General features: G+C 34.6%; 1 protein-coding gene across 7 annotated transcripts in view; it reads left to right on the top strand.

Annotated features, from left to right (window-relative positions):
- The window catches only part of DPH6 (diphthamine biosynthesis 6), a 200,990-nt gene that overhangs the window by 170,809 nt on the left and 15,117 nt on the right, over positions 1–15,064 (top strand). The window lies entirely within an intron of this gene.

Here is a 15,064-nt window from a genome sequence, read left to right as displayed (position 1 = left end):
GCAGGCTGCCCACAGCCTGTGACACCATCAGCTTGAAGCTTCAAAACCTGGCAGCCACAAGGCCCTTATAAAATTGGTCAAATGCCTAAAGATACCCTTGCTCTGAGCATCAGGATGGTTGGGCTAAATGATTTGCAGAGAACCTTACCCCCCAGAGTTAGTGTATGATACCCAAAATTGTTCTACGACTCCATATTGTTAGTAAATTACTATGGATTGGCTGAAAATACTGGCATTTAAATACATATTCTGAAAGAAAAAAACTGTTTCTTTCTTTCTTACAGAAGACTACTACCAATACCTACTTGAAAAATAATTACTGAAACTAATAAGTAGGTTTTTCCTAATGAAGCATTTAAAAGAAAACTGTCTTTTTAGAATTGTCTGGATTCTTTGGTTTTGGTGGGATTTTTTTTTAAACTCATTTTTCTGTAGTTTACACATTTGTGCTTTTTTCTTTCCATCTCGTTATCTTAACAGAATTTGTACAAGTTCAGAATTAGTGTTATTGAGCTGTGATATCTCCACAGTATTTCTTATGACAGTGTAAAGCCAATGTGTTTTCAGAGTCTAACTCATTTGATAATAACTGAGACATCTGAGTATGAGGAATCCTGTTAGGAAGTTCAGTACTGATGTCATCAGTAATGTCGTATCTTCCACTGGAAAAATCCTTGTTTTCTTCATTTAACTGTATCAGTAGATGGTTATACCATTTCATATGGGGGCTAGATACTAATTTAACTGGGTTTTCGTATGATGGGAAAAATAATTTTAAATGAATAATTTGCAAGATGTAAAATGTACAACTTTTAAATCCCTAGAGGACTTCAAAACTTTGGCTCCTCAGGATATGAAGACTTTATGAACTTTGAAAATCAAAATTTATTCTCCCTCACCTAATAATAATATTTCTGGAAGAAAAAAGAAAAAAGCATTATTTTGAATATGTTGTTTGTGACATTTGCAGAGTCCTGGCTTGCTTTTAATCATTGTCAGGAATGTATGAGTCATTATATTAGATAATGGGATGAAAGTAGATGTAAGAAAAACAAGAGGATCGTACCTATTTTGCTCTCAAATATATCACAAATATAACACATCCATATACTGATGTTATGGATGTAAAACCATTTGAGATGTACAAGCAGCTTCCTGTTTGTGGCACAGAAGGATTAAGTGACCTTGTAACTTCACACAGGATAGCAAAATTATAGAGCTTTTTTCCATTAATTTCCTGGCTGAAGTTGAAGATGGTCAGTACCTCTCAAATGAGGTGCTGTTTAGAGGCAGCACAATGGTGAGAATAGCTAAATAGAGCCCTGAAGAAGAACAGTTTGTTGAAGTGCACGCCTTGTCCTAAAAGGCACCTGGGATAAATCTGTTTTGAGATTGCTCTTCTACTGGCCATAAGTTCATAATTTTAAAATTGTCCAGAGATCTTGTCAATTCCAAGCTTTTATGAAAAGAGCAACTAATTGAAGCCAGCCTACAGCATTTTCTGTAGTTATATACATGAAGATAAATATCGTAATTTAGCTGATTACTCTGTTTTTTCTTTGCATTAACTACATGAAATGTACTTCGAATTCTTTTGTCTCATATTATGTAGCATAACTTACCTACTGTGATTTTATCAAGTATTTGGGTCACTCAGACTATAATAGCAACAGAAATAATAAGGATTCCTATCTTTATGTGAGGCATTTTTAATTTTACGTTTCATATTTTTTTCTTGTAATTGTTTTTAGCTGTGATAGCAGGTAAACCTCTTAAACTTTTTTTCCTTCAAAAATCTGGAAACAGAAACCTCTGCTGTTCAACAGTGCTTTTCTTAAAAGCATTGCTTATCATTTTCAGCTTGTTTGAGAATACTTTATGCAGGAGTTTGGCAAACTTTTAAAGCATGTTAAAATTTTACTTTGATAAAAAACATGCTGCATAATGCTTCCTCACTACAGAACTTAATGCCACAATACTTACTCTGCAATAAATTTAGCATAGGACGCCACTTAAAAATGTCTTTGGCAAGTATTTTGTTGTTTGGTGTTTGGTAGGAGATAATCACATTCTTACAATGCTCTTTTGCGTTTTTTTCATGATTTTTATGTTTAAATTTTGGTGAATGTACTGGATATACAGGCTGAATATACAGGCTTCACTTTTTGTGAATATACTGAACATGCAGGCTGAAAAGCATTTCAGTTCTCATCACTTAAAATACACTCATTCACAGTCAATAATGATAATGAAAAGACCCTATCAGTTCCAAGGTGCTTCGATGTCATAGTAAAGTAGGTCTGCTGTAAGGGATGGTGCATTTTTATCTCTGAGCTGGCTAAGAACCCGCAATTAATTATCTTAATCATCGTAAAAACAGATTTAAAAATAGCCAGTCAGTGCCTCCCACTCTGTAATTTAGGAGAAAAAGCTAACAATATACCTCCTGCAAGACACTGATGTAAATATGAATGGCCAAACATAGGAAGACTTGTATTATTTTTGCACACAAATGAAAGTTGTCCAAGAGCTGATGGAAGAGCATCACACAGCAAGCAGCCAGGAGGAGCCACTGAATTAGAGGCAAGACCTTGGCCAGTTTAAACCAGAATAATTCTAGTGAGAGACTGCAGTCATCCTGCTCTGACATGTAACATGTTAAGACAGATATAACATGCCCAGGGTTCAGCAAATACTGAGAATCTGAGCTGTAAAAATTAAGTCAAGCTGAACATCAAACATCATTAGCTACTGTGCTTCTGTATTTTAGGTGGAAGGAAATCCTGACCTATTGAAATTACAAGAAATTATGCTATTAACATCACTGGGAAAGAACTTAAGCATGGTTGACTCAGTTCCAAGGCATGATTTGATGCTTCCTTTCCAATAGGGATGATAGAAAATGGAAGGCTTCATCTTGAAGTACTCCATTTGTTTGATCTTTTATGCTCCTCCATTTTGGGTTCCTATTCTGGTTTTGCCCTCTCTTTTAAATTTCATTCAACCCTTGGTGTGGACCACATAAATCATGTCCTAGCCTGAGTCATGAAATACAAGAGTAAAACTTGAAGGCAGGCTCAGTGAGCCAAGTGCAACAAAACAAGATGTAAAAATCAAGAGGCAGAAGTCTATTGTTTTGTGATCCAGAAAAAGGAGATGTGACTGACATAAAACAGACTATAGGAAGCAGAATAAAGCCAAAGCTTCTGTTTTAAAAATGTGTTCTTGTGCTGAAAATACAACTGGTAGCAAGTAGTAAGCAAAAACATGTGTACAGAAATTCACAGCTTGGATTCCACTGGGTGTTATTTATTAAATCAAGAATCACTAATATGGCTTTTTTTCCCTGCTTCAGAAGGAAAATAGTGGCATGAAAACAAAAGAATCTTGATAGACCACACACAGTCCACACAGAGCGTGGACAATGCAATGTATCCACCCTGCTGGTTGTAGCCAGTATCCAAAAAACAAGTTTTCTATTAACAGAAGAAATAGAGGTATCTGAAGACAAAAAGATTACTTATTAGGCCCCTGATACTGTGTCTCCTGTGAAGTGCTGAGTGCTGTTTAGTGCCATTGGAATCTGCCTGGAGACAGCTGGCCTCTAAAGTACAGTAGAGTCAGTGACCAGAACACCACAGCTTTGATACAGGAGAGAAGTTCAGCTTTGCCTTGGTATCAGGATTTCTAAGCAAACTGAAACTTTCTTCTGAAGCATTGTAGAAGTCAGTGGTTATGACGGGCCACAGCTTGCATGGTAAATTCCAAAATTTGGTTTTAATTTGTTGAGGGGTTATAAAAACTGTGTCACCTCTCATCTCAGACACCACAGTTACTTAATTTTTGATGTTAAATAGTAGGCTGGCTTTTCAGTAAAAGTGAACATCTCAATGCCATTTGAAATGCTCAGTCATTGATTGAGTAGGCTTGGATTGTTGTCCTCTGTGTCACTGACATTGTCCAATTTGTTCATGACTTCAATACATGTTTGTCCAAGATAACAGATTCCCTAGAGAACTTGTGTTTAAGCACCAAAACTATTTAGTGAATTTAAATCATCTTTCATTTATTAATGTTTTTCAAATGGTGTTCTGTCTTTCCTCTCCGTATAAAAGCAACCCTACACAGGACTCGGTGTATGTGTATTCAGGGCTTTGCCCTACATAGAACAGCCTTCTTTCATGTTGATTCCATGATATCATAACATACATTTTAAAATTTAGCAAAATGGGAAGAGGAGTGATGCTTTAATTTTTTCCTGGATTCTTGGTGATGCATCACCTTTTAGTTTGAAACTAGAACATGAAGCAACCTCTGTACATTCACTTCATTATAAATAAATTTGACCTACAGCAGTGAAAACTTAGCCTTTTACTCTTTATATAAAATCAGCAGATAATTATTACTTATAGAGTTCCTATAGTAAACTGCATGTTATCAATTAAGAATAGCAAGCTGGTATGATTAGAAATACTTATGTTTTAGGTACTGCAAAACACTCAGAGTTCATATGATTTGTCATGCAAATCATAGTGATGTCTCTAGGATAGAAAATAGCCATAAAATATTATTATATATTTTTCAGAAAGCCTTTCAGAATAAAAAATTAAATTGAACACTTAAGAAAGTATGTGGGAGCTGTAGGAAATACCATGTTATCCTTTATTAGATTATACTGGCATCAATGGGGAAAAAGCTTTAGAAGAAAAGGCAAAATACGAAAGTAACATGTACAGCATTATAAATTCTTTGTGTATGTATGCATGCATCATATACATTGACCAATTTGAAACAGTATTTACGTTTAAGATATATAAATTAGTATGTTTAAAAAAATTGCACTAGCACATGTGGCCCCAGTTCAATACATATGCATGTACCTCATCCACTTGTATAAATGTTTATCTGCTTTTCTGAACTGAAGCTCACATCTAAAATTATCTTGCTAAAGGTGGGCACATATACAATAAAAATCCTACAACAAGTTTTTAACAGGCCTAGAGAATTAAGTATCAAATAACAAGAGGACTGTGTTCACTACTTTAAATCAGAAGTGAATATCAGAAAATGAAATAAAACATAAAGATTTTTCATTTTCCACATAAGCACAATTTATATATGTAATTTACGCTTAGAAACACATTCTGTGTAATTAACCTAGTTTGGGTAATTATTATCAAAATGGTCAGATTACATGCCATAATAATGTGCATAAAATATTTTCCTTTCCTTATTTAGAAGCACAGTAGGTTTTTTTTCTGTGCTTTTTAGATCTGTATGATATATTTTTAAAAAATACTGGTATTTTCTTTGTATTCATTTGTTATTTTCTTAAATTATAGGAATCTCACTTTCATAGCATTTAAAAAAAAAAAAAAAAAAAAAGAAGATACTTCAAGCTTTTCCATGCTGCTCAGCCAAATTAAGTGAATGCTGACATTTAGTAGCCTGGCAGGATGCAGACATAAAGTATGCCAGTACGAGGAGATGCTCGGGAGAAACTTGATTCAGACTGTATCATTCCTTTCCTTTTAAAAACCTAAGATAACCTACAGCAAATTCTTCAGTGTCAATAAGCTACTTTTTCTAATACAAAGCTTCTCATCTACTTTTAAGTTCATTATGAAACTACACTGAAATAATATGTACAAACTTAAAATGTAGAGCTTTCAGATATGGCTGTTACTAAAGGTGAAATATTATTTAAAGTACTTCCGCTTGTTATTAAATGTTTTCCAAGAAAAGTTTCCTCTTGTCAGTGGGTTGGTCCTAATATAATATAATTATTAGATATTAAGTACAGACTTCTTTTCCTTCATGCCATTTTAACTAATGCTGTTCATACGTAGGTAAAACCAAGCCCTTTGTGGTTATATTTAGCTTAAGTACTAAGCTTTTCTTTTTACCTTTGCCTTGGTGAGCTGTGTAGTGCTTTCTGGGTTTTTCATGTGTTCATCATTTACCTTAGCAGCCTGCTGCCACTTTCTTCCTGACGTTTTAAGAAATTTTGGATATTTTCTTCTAAGATGGGATTTGGGCTCAGCGATTTTAAGAGACCAATTAAAGTTTCTAAGTATTCTGATGTATATCTCAAAGATGTTATACTTCAGTCCTCACAAAAAATGTTATTTGCATCTCACTGTAGCTCTGTAAACTCATCCTGGCTTCTTCCTAGTTTGCAGTGTGTAGCATTTGAAGTGTTCTGTCTATTCATAAAACAGGAAAGGCACTGGCAATACCTGCTGAGGCATCTCCAAACTCATTTTCAATGTATCAGAATTCTGTGTTGGGGAAACTGTATCAAGCCCAGAGAAAAGAATTTTGTCTCTGCTATTGATGTTGTACTTCACAGACTGGTTTTTATCTATTATTCTGCCATCCATTGCCTTACAGGAAACTAATAGGAGATGCATGATTTTTCTTGCAAAGGTTAGATTATATAAGACTGAAACAACTCTACTTGATTTTCATGTAATTGCAAGTTAAATTGCAGGACTGGCAATTGGGGACAAGTACATTTTGCATCTTGAATGATCAGATTCTGCTAAAAAACAGACTTGCAGACACATTGTAATCCTTAGCCAGTATCTTGTAAAACAACTGCGGGTGTTCCTGCAGCAATACTTGTTAGTTTTACTCGTTGTGCTAAATTTGCAAAGTGACACTTCCATGTTAGCTTATTTGATAAATAGGCTTTGACCACATATGAATGTTTCATCTCCTCCTAAAGGCTAAATATTTCTGCATGTTTGGAATTAATTGCATTAACTTCATTAATCTGTTTCATGATCTTAAAGTTCCTACGGGTGTTGTAATTTGGTGTTTGAGGTGACTTTGTTAATCAACCCTAAACTTCATCCTGTAGTTGTGAACTGGAGTTGACTAGTTCACTAGATTGACTTAAAGCTGTTTGACTGTGATTGTTGTTGCTTGCTTTCTTTATGGATCACAGATTTTATGTTAGATAAAACTCATAAAAAGTCAAGTAATGAACAGGAATGAAATAGAATTTATCTAAAATTTGCTAAAACCTTTTATTGTCCCTAAAAGCATAATCATGACCTTCTGCTGAAGTGGATAGAATTTGTAGCCACCGGGAACCTTTCACATAGATTTCGTTGCAAGATTGAAGCTAAAATGAAAGGCCAGATAGTTCACAGCCATTCTGCAGGCTGTGGACCAAAACCTTGTAACTACTGGATTAAGTTCAAACTGTTAGCAATTAAAGAAAGACTGTCAACTTGCTCAATGTTCTGTCCATGCAGAGCTTGTTGAAAATTCATTAAATTCAGCATTAGTGGCATTTCCAGGGTAATATAAAACTTACTGTAACAAGGAATTACCTGGAAGTAGCAATTCCACTATCCTGACTTTTTCCCAATAAGCATGTTAATTGTATTATGTACTTCCAATTTTATTCCTCATCTTTCTTTAGCAGTCATATGTTTATGTACAAATAACATAATTTTAAACATGTTTTTAATACATGCCATTATTACCAACTTAAAATCTAGTTTGTCTTTCTTACATATTCTTACTAAGAAAAAGAAAGTTCTAAAATCCGCAGCAGTTTTTATCATCTTGTACGTTTAGAGCTATGACACTGGTGTCTTGTTGGAATTTTGTAAGCAGCAGTTTTAGTGATGAAAAAAACCCCGACACCCCCACACCTAGCAGTAGTACTTTTTATATTTTGATCTCAGGAGACCTTAGAAAAGAGTTTAGTATCATCACCTGAATTTTACTGAGAAAGAACCTGGAGACACGAGAAGGAGGTAATGACTTATTCAGGTTTTCTCAGTAAACCTGTGATAGAAATTGAACCTTTGCTCCTGAATTCTAGCCACATATTTTCTCAAGCCTACTCTCCTTCTGCACAGGAGTGCAGATTCCAAAATGCCAAAAGACATAAAAAGCAGACAATGTAAACAGGAATAAATGAACACACAGTTTATAAAATCATGGCTCCACTTAAGTCAGTGGCAAAACTACCTTCAGTTTTTATGGAGTCAGGATTTTCATCAGCTCAGACCATTTTTTAAAGAAGATGTGCCATATTTATACTAATGGGTCTTTCAGATCTAATCTCTTTCCTTTTTTCATGTATACAACTTGAGTTGCCATAGATTCTGTAATTGAACTTGGTACATAATTTGCTGTCAACTTATATTTCTGAACCAGACCTTAACACTGTTCTTTGAATTCCTTTTGCTTTAAAGAAAAAATCACGTACTGCCTCTTTGGAAACACACTAAGATTGGCTTTTACCATTATCGTTCCAACAAATCTGTTTTCTTGGCTTGGTTCCTTTGTATTGTCATTATACAGGTAGTATTTTATCTGTTGGTGGCAAATTTCACTCTTACTTATAGATACAGTTCAATGAAATGTATTTTCTTTTGCTTTGTGGCCACAGAGTAGGGTGAGGAAAGATACCCTATTGAAATTTGTAAGTGTGTTTTGGACTTTGAGAATTCATGTTTGCTATTAAAAAATTACTGAGAGCTTTAAAGATCATGGCAAATCAATTTTGCTTAGTAAGTAATGAATTTACTAATAATTTGTGAATTAGTAAATAAAAATTTATATGAAGAACATGTCTTGCTCTTGACAGTTAAGTTTGGGTGGGTGGCTATGCCTATTCTCTGCCTCTGACTTGATTTTTTGCTTTTTTACATGATTAAACCAAGCTTTTTCCTCCTTCAAATAATAGTTTGTGGCAGTGGGTAATAAGAGTGCACTGAGACATAGAAGGCAAGGAAGTGACTTGGTGGCAAAATTAAATTATTTGTAAACAACAGGAAGGAATTGGTCTTCAAGTAATCAGTGTCTCTCAAAAAGCCTGAGAAAGAAAGTACTTTTATTTCTTTAACGTTTGAAAGAAAACTTACAAACTGCTGAAAGCCGTGAAACTCATACAGTGAACTGTCATACAATCATAAAATAGTCTCTTATGCATTATACTAATGCGGATTTAAACAAAGTCACTCAAGAGGGCCAGTGTTTTTTTGAACAAATTATTCCTTGAGGACAATATTCCTACCTTCTTTTCAAGTACACATCACCTTCTGAGAATTCTGACTAGTACCCGACTTAACTGAAGTGGTTCCAAAAATGAATGTGGATTATTATTCCTCACAGGAAAGCCTGCTCTGTTTAGAGACAAATGGTGGCCAAGATCTAAGACAGGAAATGTTTATGAGTGATGACAGAAATTCCACTGACCATTGAATAAATTGAAGAGGGAAAGTAAGCATAAGACAAGTCTGAGGTATAATTGCCATTTTAAAGTAGTGGTAGTTTCCTGAGAAGATGCCTTCTTTTTCAAACTTTAGAGATGAAAAGTATTAATGAACTGTGCGTGCACCAAATCACAGTATCCCTTCCCACACATCACCTCTAAAAATGTACTGCTGTGATGTGAGAACAGTAAACTGAAAAACAACTGATACAGAAATTAAACACATCAGCTTGCCCTGCAAAAGTTAAACTATTATAGGTTTTATGTGCTGTGCCATGGACCACATAGGGCACATATTCCATTTTTCTTCTGACAGCTGGGATTCAGTAGTTTTGTAGTAGAAGGTGTCCCTTCTCATTGCAGATGACCTTTAAAGGTCACAAACCAAACTATTTATGATTCTATGATAAAAAATTGAAACATTCCTCAATCTCAGAATGTTTCTTGCTAAAAGTATTTAATTCTTAGCAAGTGATATGTCCAAATAATTGAGAAGGCACATAATTGTCAGCATTTAAACATCTTATGTCTGACACTGTTCTGTATGTATATAAGTGATAATTTCTTTTTTGATATTAATAACAATTGAAGGTTAATATTAGGCTTCTAAAATTATCATGGATTTCCTTTAACATTAGAGATCCCTTTCCTGGTATTACCTTGAGGCCTAATAGCTTTGCTTTGCTGTGCTCTGGTTGGCTGATTTTATCTAGAAGACATTTTCATTGATTCAAAGGTAACAGAGAACTGTTCAGACTGAAAGACATGATTCTAATTGATGGCTAATCAATTTTGAACCAAATCAGAAGCAAAAACAGAGGCTACCAGCGGGGTGGTCCTATTTTGATCTCTTAGCATAGGTTGGCTGTGTGAGGTTAATTTTTTATGCCACACCAGCTAATAAAGCTGCTTTTTCTAGGTAATTACAGCTATGTCTAGGATGGTATAGTGCCAAAAAACATTCCAAGTTGCCAGCATTCTCTATACTGTTCTGTGTGGTTCCTCTCTGCAGCACTTTGTGCAGTCTGCAGGAGGGTTTCAGGCTGAACAAACTAGTGGGTCACTTAGGCCAAACTCTCATCTCTATCATGTGTATTTGGTTTTTTCAATGCTTGCTGAAATCTTATCACATGGTCTTGGCATCATGATGACCTCACTGAAATTACTAGTTTTACCATTGCTTTCGAATGGAGTCAGAATTATTTTCTTCATTGTGTTACAAATTTAAAATATTTTTTGCATTTCTTGATTAGTTTTTTGCCAAAAGCAGATTAACAAGATCAGCATTAAAAGCAGCACCACAGAATCCCTTACCTATAGAGGACAGTATGTGTGAAAGAAGAGAGCTTTCTAAACCATGCAGATTACAGTGATCCACCTAAAAGTGGCCCCAGTAAAGAAATCCAGTAGTGTGCTGTAAAATGTCTTTTCTTTAACACTCTTCTGTAGGCTACAAGCATGACCTTCTGCAGTCATGCTGCTATTATATGTGCATTGCACTATTTAAAACTCTTACTTAAACCCCAGAATACAAGTGGCAACCTCTTCCACTAAAATCCATTCCCCACCTCCCAGTTCTGCAATGTTTAATAAGATTCTGTGCCAGTAATCCTATAAATGCAGGGAAATTTTTCACTCTGAGTTAGTGCCTCTTGCTTTCAGAGAAAGGTTTATTTGGTGACCCCTAATTAACAATTGCATTAGCTACAGCAAAATCAATATATTATTCTTAGCTAAATTTGGTTATTTAGGGCTAAAAATATGTGCATATAGCTCACCTAACAGTGTGTATTTTGAGTGCTTGCTGCATAAAAAATTACTTTCTATGATGTATCCATTTAACTATGTCAGCTACTCACTACCCACCAAATGTCACCACTGAGACTGCCCATGACATGTATATCCTTTGGCAGTTTTAAATAGCTTCCTTTATTTTAATTAACCTGTCAGAGAAAACTTCTTTTCCAACACTTAAAATTAAGCTTGGCCTAAAGTCTAAATTTAGCCCTGCAGCCATGACAGATTTGTAGACGAATCACTTTCACAAGGGTTTTGAAATGCTCTCACAGTTGCAAACAGAAGAGGAAATGCAGACTACAAAGTAGCAGATTTGAGTATTATATTGTTGCTTTTCTGATTATAACCCTACTATTTCCTTTAAAACAGCTTCCAAGACAGAATCATTGACTGACAGGCTTCTATATGCTACACCTTTTTAAAATTAAACTCTACTAAGCAATAGGAGTGATAAGGGAAATTTCATTACAAAAAGAGATTGTAATGTATCTCTAAGTAATGTATGTATCATTCAGCTGTTACAACTGTCACATTGTAGCCTTATTGTCTTTTATGAACGTGAATTAAATTTCCACTTGAGGTTGGTGTTTTGAGACTGGAAAACCACTCCAGAAGAATTTGAAATAGGAAGCATTAGCTGATAATTTAATGTAAGAGACTGTGCAATGAAGTTATTTGCAGTAATAACTCATTTAACCAGATGTCCACTTAAATTCCTTGTTGCTGTTATAAAAAAGAGTGATGCCATACACAGTTGCCTGGCCAGGTCAGATAAGATCAATCTTGTCCAACTGCCTAAAAGAAGTTAATTGTTTTTGTTTAACCTAATGACCTAGGTCCTTTGTGTAGGTTGACAGACACCTTCAAGGGACCCTTCATCCTATTTTAAAATGGGTTTAGTAATCTTTGGGAACAGGGGGCTGTTTTTCATCAGATGTCTAGCTTTTAAACCATTAAATTACACAAGCATAATTCCATCCTAAATTTAAAACAGAATCTGTTCTTAGTGCGAATCTCTGGTTCTGAATCTGAATTGTCCTATTTTAAAAATTGTGTTTATAACAATCATGACTAATAAGAAGGAATCACTTTAAATTCTTCTAAAGTAGTCCTCCTAGATGCAATGAAGTCAGAATTAAAACAATAATTTTGAAGAGTGTGAATTATGTCATTCGTTTCAATGGACACAGCATTTTGGTAGAGCTGTGCTGAAACCTAAAGCTGTTGCTATAGATATCAGCCCTACTTAGTGTTTCATGTCCGATTCTTTTGGAGAAAATCTCACTTTATTCTCCATCTCAAACAGCCTCAGTGTTGTCTGTCTCATAAAACTGCCACATTTCCTGGGCATTCTGATTGCTTGACAAAATTGTGTATAAGTAAAAAATACACAGGTTCTGAAAATGTGGCAGTAGTATAAATTACATTAATTTTACACATGACTTTTCTATAGTATATCTAATTTTTTATTTTGTAAGGTTAAATAATATATTTTATTAAAAAGCTGCAGAATTCAAGGCATCGAGAATATACTAGGGATTGAGTTTAACATGCCTATACAATTGATTTGTAACTATGTAATGGAAAAAATATAATTCACTCTAATCACTTTTAGCGCATGAATTATATTCAGCCTGTAAACTCCTTATTATTCATATGCAGAGTGATGTGTCCAATTACTAAGACCCCAAGGATTTGATTGATAGAATAATCTGCATTTCTAAAGAAAAAAATAAGCAGTAGGGTATTTAATTCTTAAAAGAAAAGTTGTGATGCATGTCAAAGTATCACTGACTCTTAGTTTTTAAAACAGTGTCTGCAACTTGTTTGTCCATTGGCTGGTTCACTGCTGTATCTGGAATGTACAGTCTTGATCTAATACTTGCTTATTATGCAGTTGTTTATCAGCTCATTTGAAACATCCTGAAATTCAGTCTAGCTCAGCAAATTGCTGTGCTTAAGGCATTTTTACATTGTAGGAAATTATAATATCCCCAGAAGGCAAAGAATTAATAATAAAAATCCTCTTTTGTAAAAGATTATCATTGCAGAGCAAATGGAGCAGATCTTCCCTATCTTAGCGCATTTAATATTCTCATTTTTTTCTATGAAAGTCTGATGGAAAGACTATGTGGGGATCACTGTTTTATTAACTTGTTAAGAGACAAATTTACTGAACCAATGCAGCATATTGATTTCAGTGTCTGCTGTATGGAAAAGCAGCAATAGTGATAGATGACTTCTAGACATTTCCATATGGAAGCTGACTTGTTCTTTAGACATTTCGTGATCTTGATTTATCTGTTTAGGCTGGCACTAAGGAGTTAATGACTAAAATTACAAGGATGCCTTCTCGTTTGTTACTTACAAGTTTTTCCTGCCTTCCAAATGATTTATTTCTAGTATGTCCACCCTTATTGAATACTTTGTAAAAGCAAATCTACAGTTTGTCTCATTCAATAGGAAACAGTATTCTGGCAGGTAAATTTCTGGTTCGATAGGCAATAAACAGAAATAGAACACTACAAGCAGCACATGTTTCATCAATTCTTAAATATTATTCAACTGATTAAGCATGCAACCATCTCTGGAGTGTGGGAGTTTAATCTACTTTTTAAAATCCATCATATAATACCAATGGCTTGATCTAATTATCTTTATAGCTGCAAACATGCAAAGGTAAATATCATAGCTAAGATACTTGAAGAGAAGAAGGGTAACAGTCAAACCAAATTCAGTTGCAATCCTCTAGGTATTTCTTGGAGTTTTTCAAGTCCACAAGCATACCTGTCTTCCAAGTTTTATTTTTTGCTTTATATTTTAAGGGGGGGAAAATCTGACTGCTTAATCTAGGAGTTGAGTTAAATGCTGATTTTATTTCCATTATTCATTTTGGCATTGCATGATTCAAGCATTAGATAAAAGCCAAAGATCTCAGAGAGTCTGCAGGCATCTGTATACTCACCCTATAAAGTGAGTGATCCATTTAGGCAAGGGCTGAAATTATAGCAACACAATTCAGAAATTACTCTTTATATATCTGCACTCTTACCATGTTTTTCTACAAAGTTTGCAAGTGTATTTCTTATCTCGCTGTGTTTTATCTCTTAGAGGTCACAATACTTTCTATTAAGAACTCTTAATCATCTAGACAAAGAGTCTTTTTATTAGCAACATTAAGACTACACAGTTTAGTATTTACAGAAATTAATTATGTATTTTTGGGGCCAAGCCATTCAGACATATCTTCTGGAGTTCTTTATCCTTAGATTCTGTACCACAGATAATTGAAGTTTTCAACCCGAGTTTTAAAAATGTGAACAATTACAGAAATAGATGAAAATAGAAACAGAAATAAATGTAGCATTTCCAAGTCAGTAAAATTCACTTCTGATATAAGTTTAGATCACAATGTACTATTTTTATATAAACTATCAACAAAGGGGTTTCAGAAGTAGCAGGTTTGTATATTCTTGTGGATATACAGGATATACAGTGACCTACTTTGTAGACATGGACAGAACTGTGTCTTTAAAAGTAATTTTAAGGTCTCTAATGGAAAACATAATTTAAAAGAATCTTATTGAAGCAGCATCTTTTACATAAGCTGTCATATATACTAAGGCAGTAACAATTATTCATCAAGCAATCTCAAAGCATTTCATAAAGACAGGAAAGTGTTTTTTCTTTTTTACAAAATGGAAGTAGGAAATTCAGAGTTTGATTTTAGGTAGCCTCAAATTTTTCAGTTGCTTAGAAAAACAAAAATGAGACCCAAAGGTCCTGCCAGAGAGTTAAGGAGATGTGTCTTTACAGCACTGGATCCTTTGCAATATGAAGTACAGCATCCCTCTATACATGCTCTTGAAGCCAAAGGAGTTGCCCAAGGTCTTCCAGCAACTCAGTTGCAGAGCTCACAATGGCATTCCTGTACCTTGGATCTTTATGCTGGGTCCTTTCCTCTCCACCAACACTTCATCAATGCATTGGTGGAAATGTGAAATCATCATCAACACTATCAATAAT

This window comes from Pithys albifrons, chromosome 6 (assembly GCF_047495875.1).
Source record: "Pithys albifrons albifrons isolate INPA30051 chromosome 6, PitAlb_v1, whole genome shotgun sequence".
Taxonomy (NCBI): Eukaryota; Metazoa; Chordata; class Aves; order Passeriformes; family Thamnophilidae; genus Pithys; species Pithys albifrons.
The sequence above is the reverse complement of the archived record's forward strand: the minus strand, read 5'-3'. Positions and strand labels throughout refer to the sequence as shown.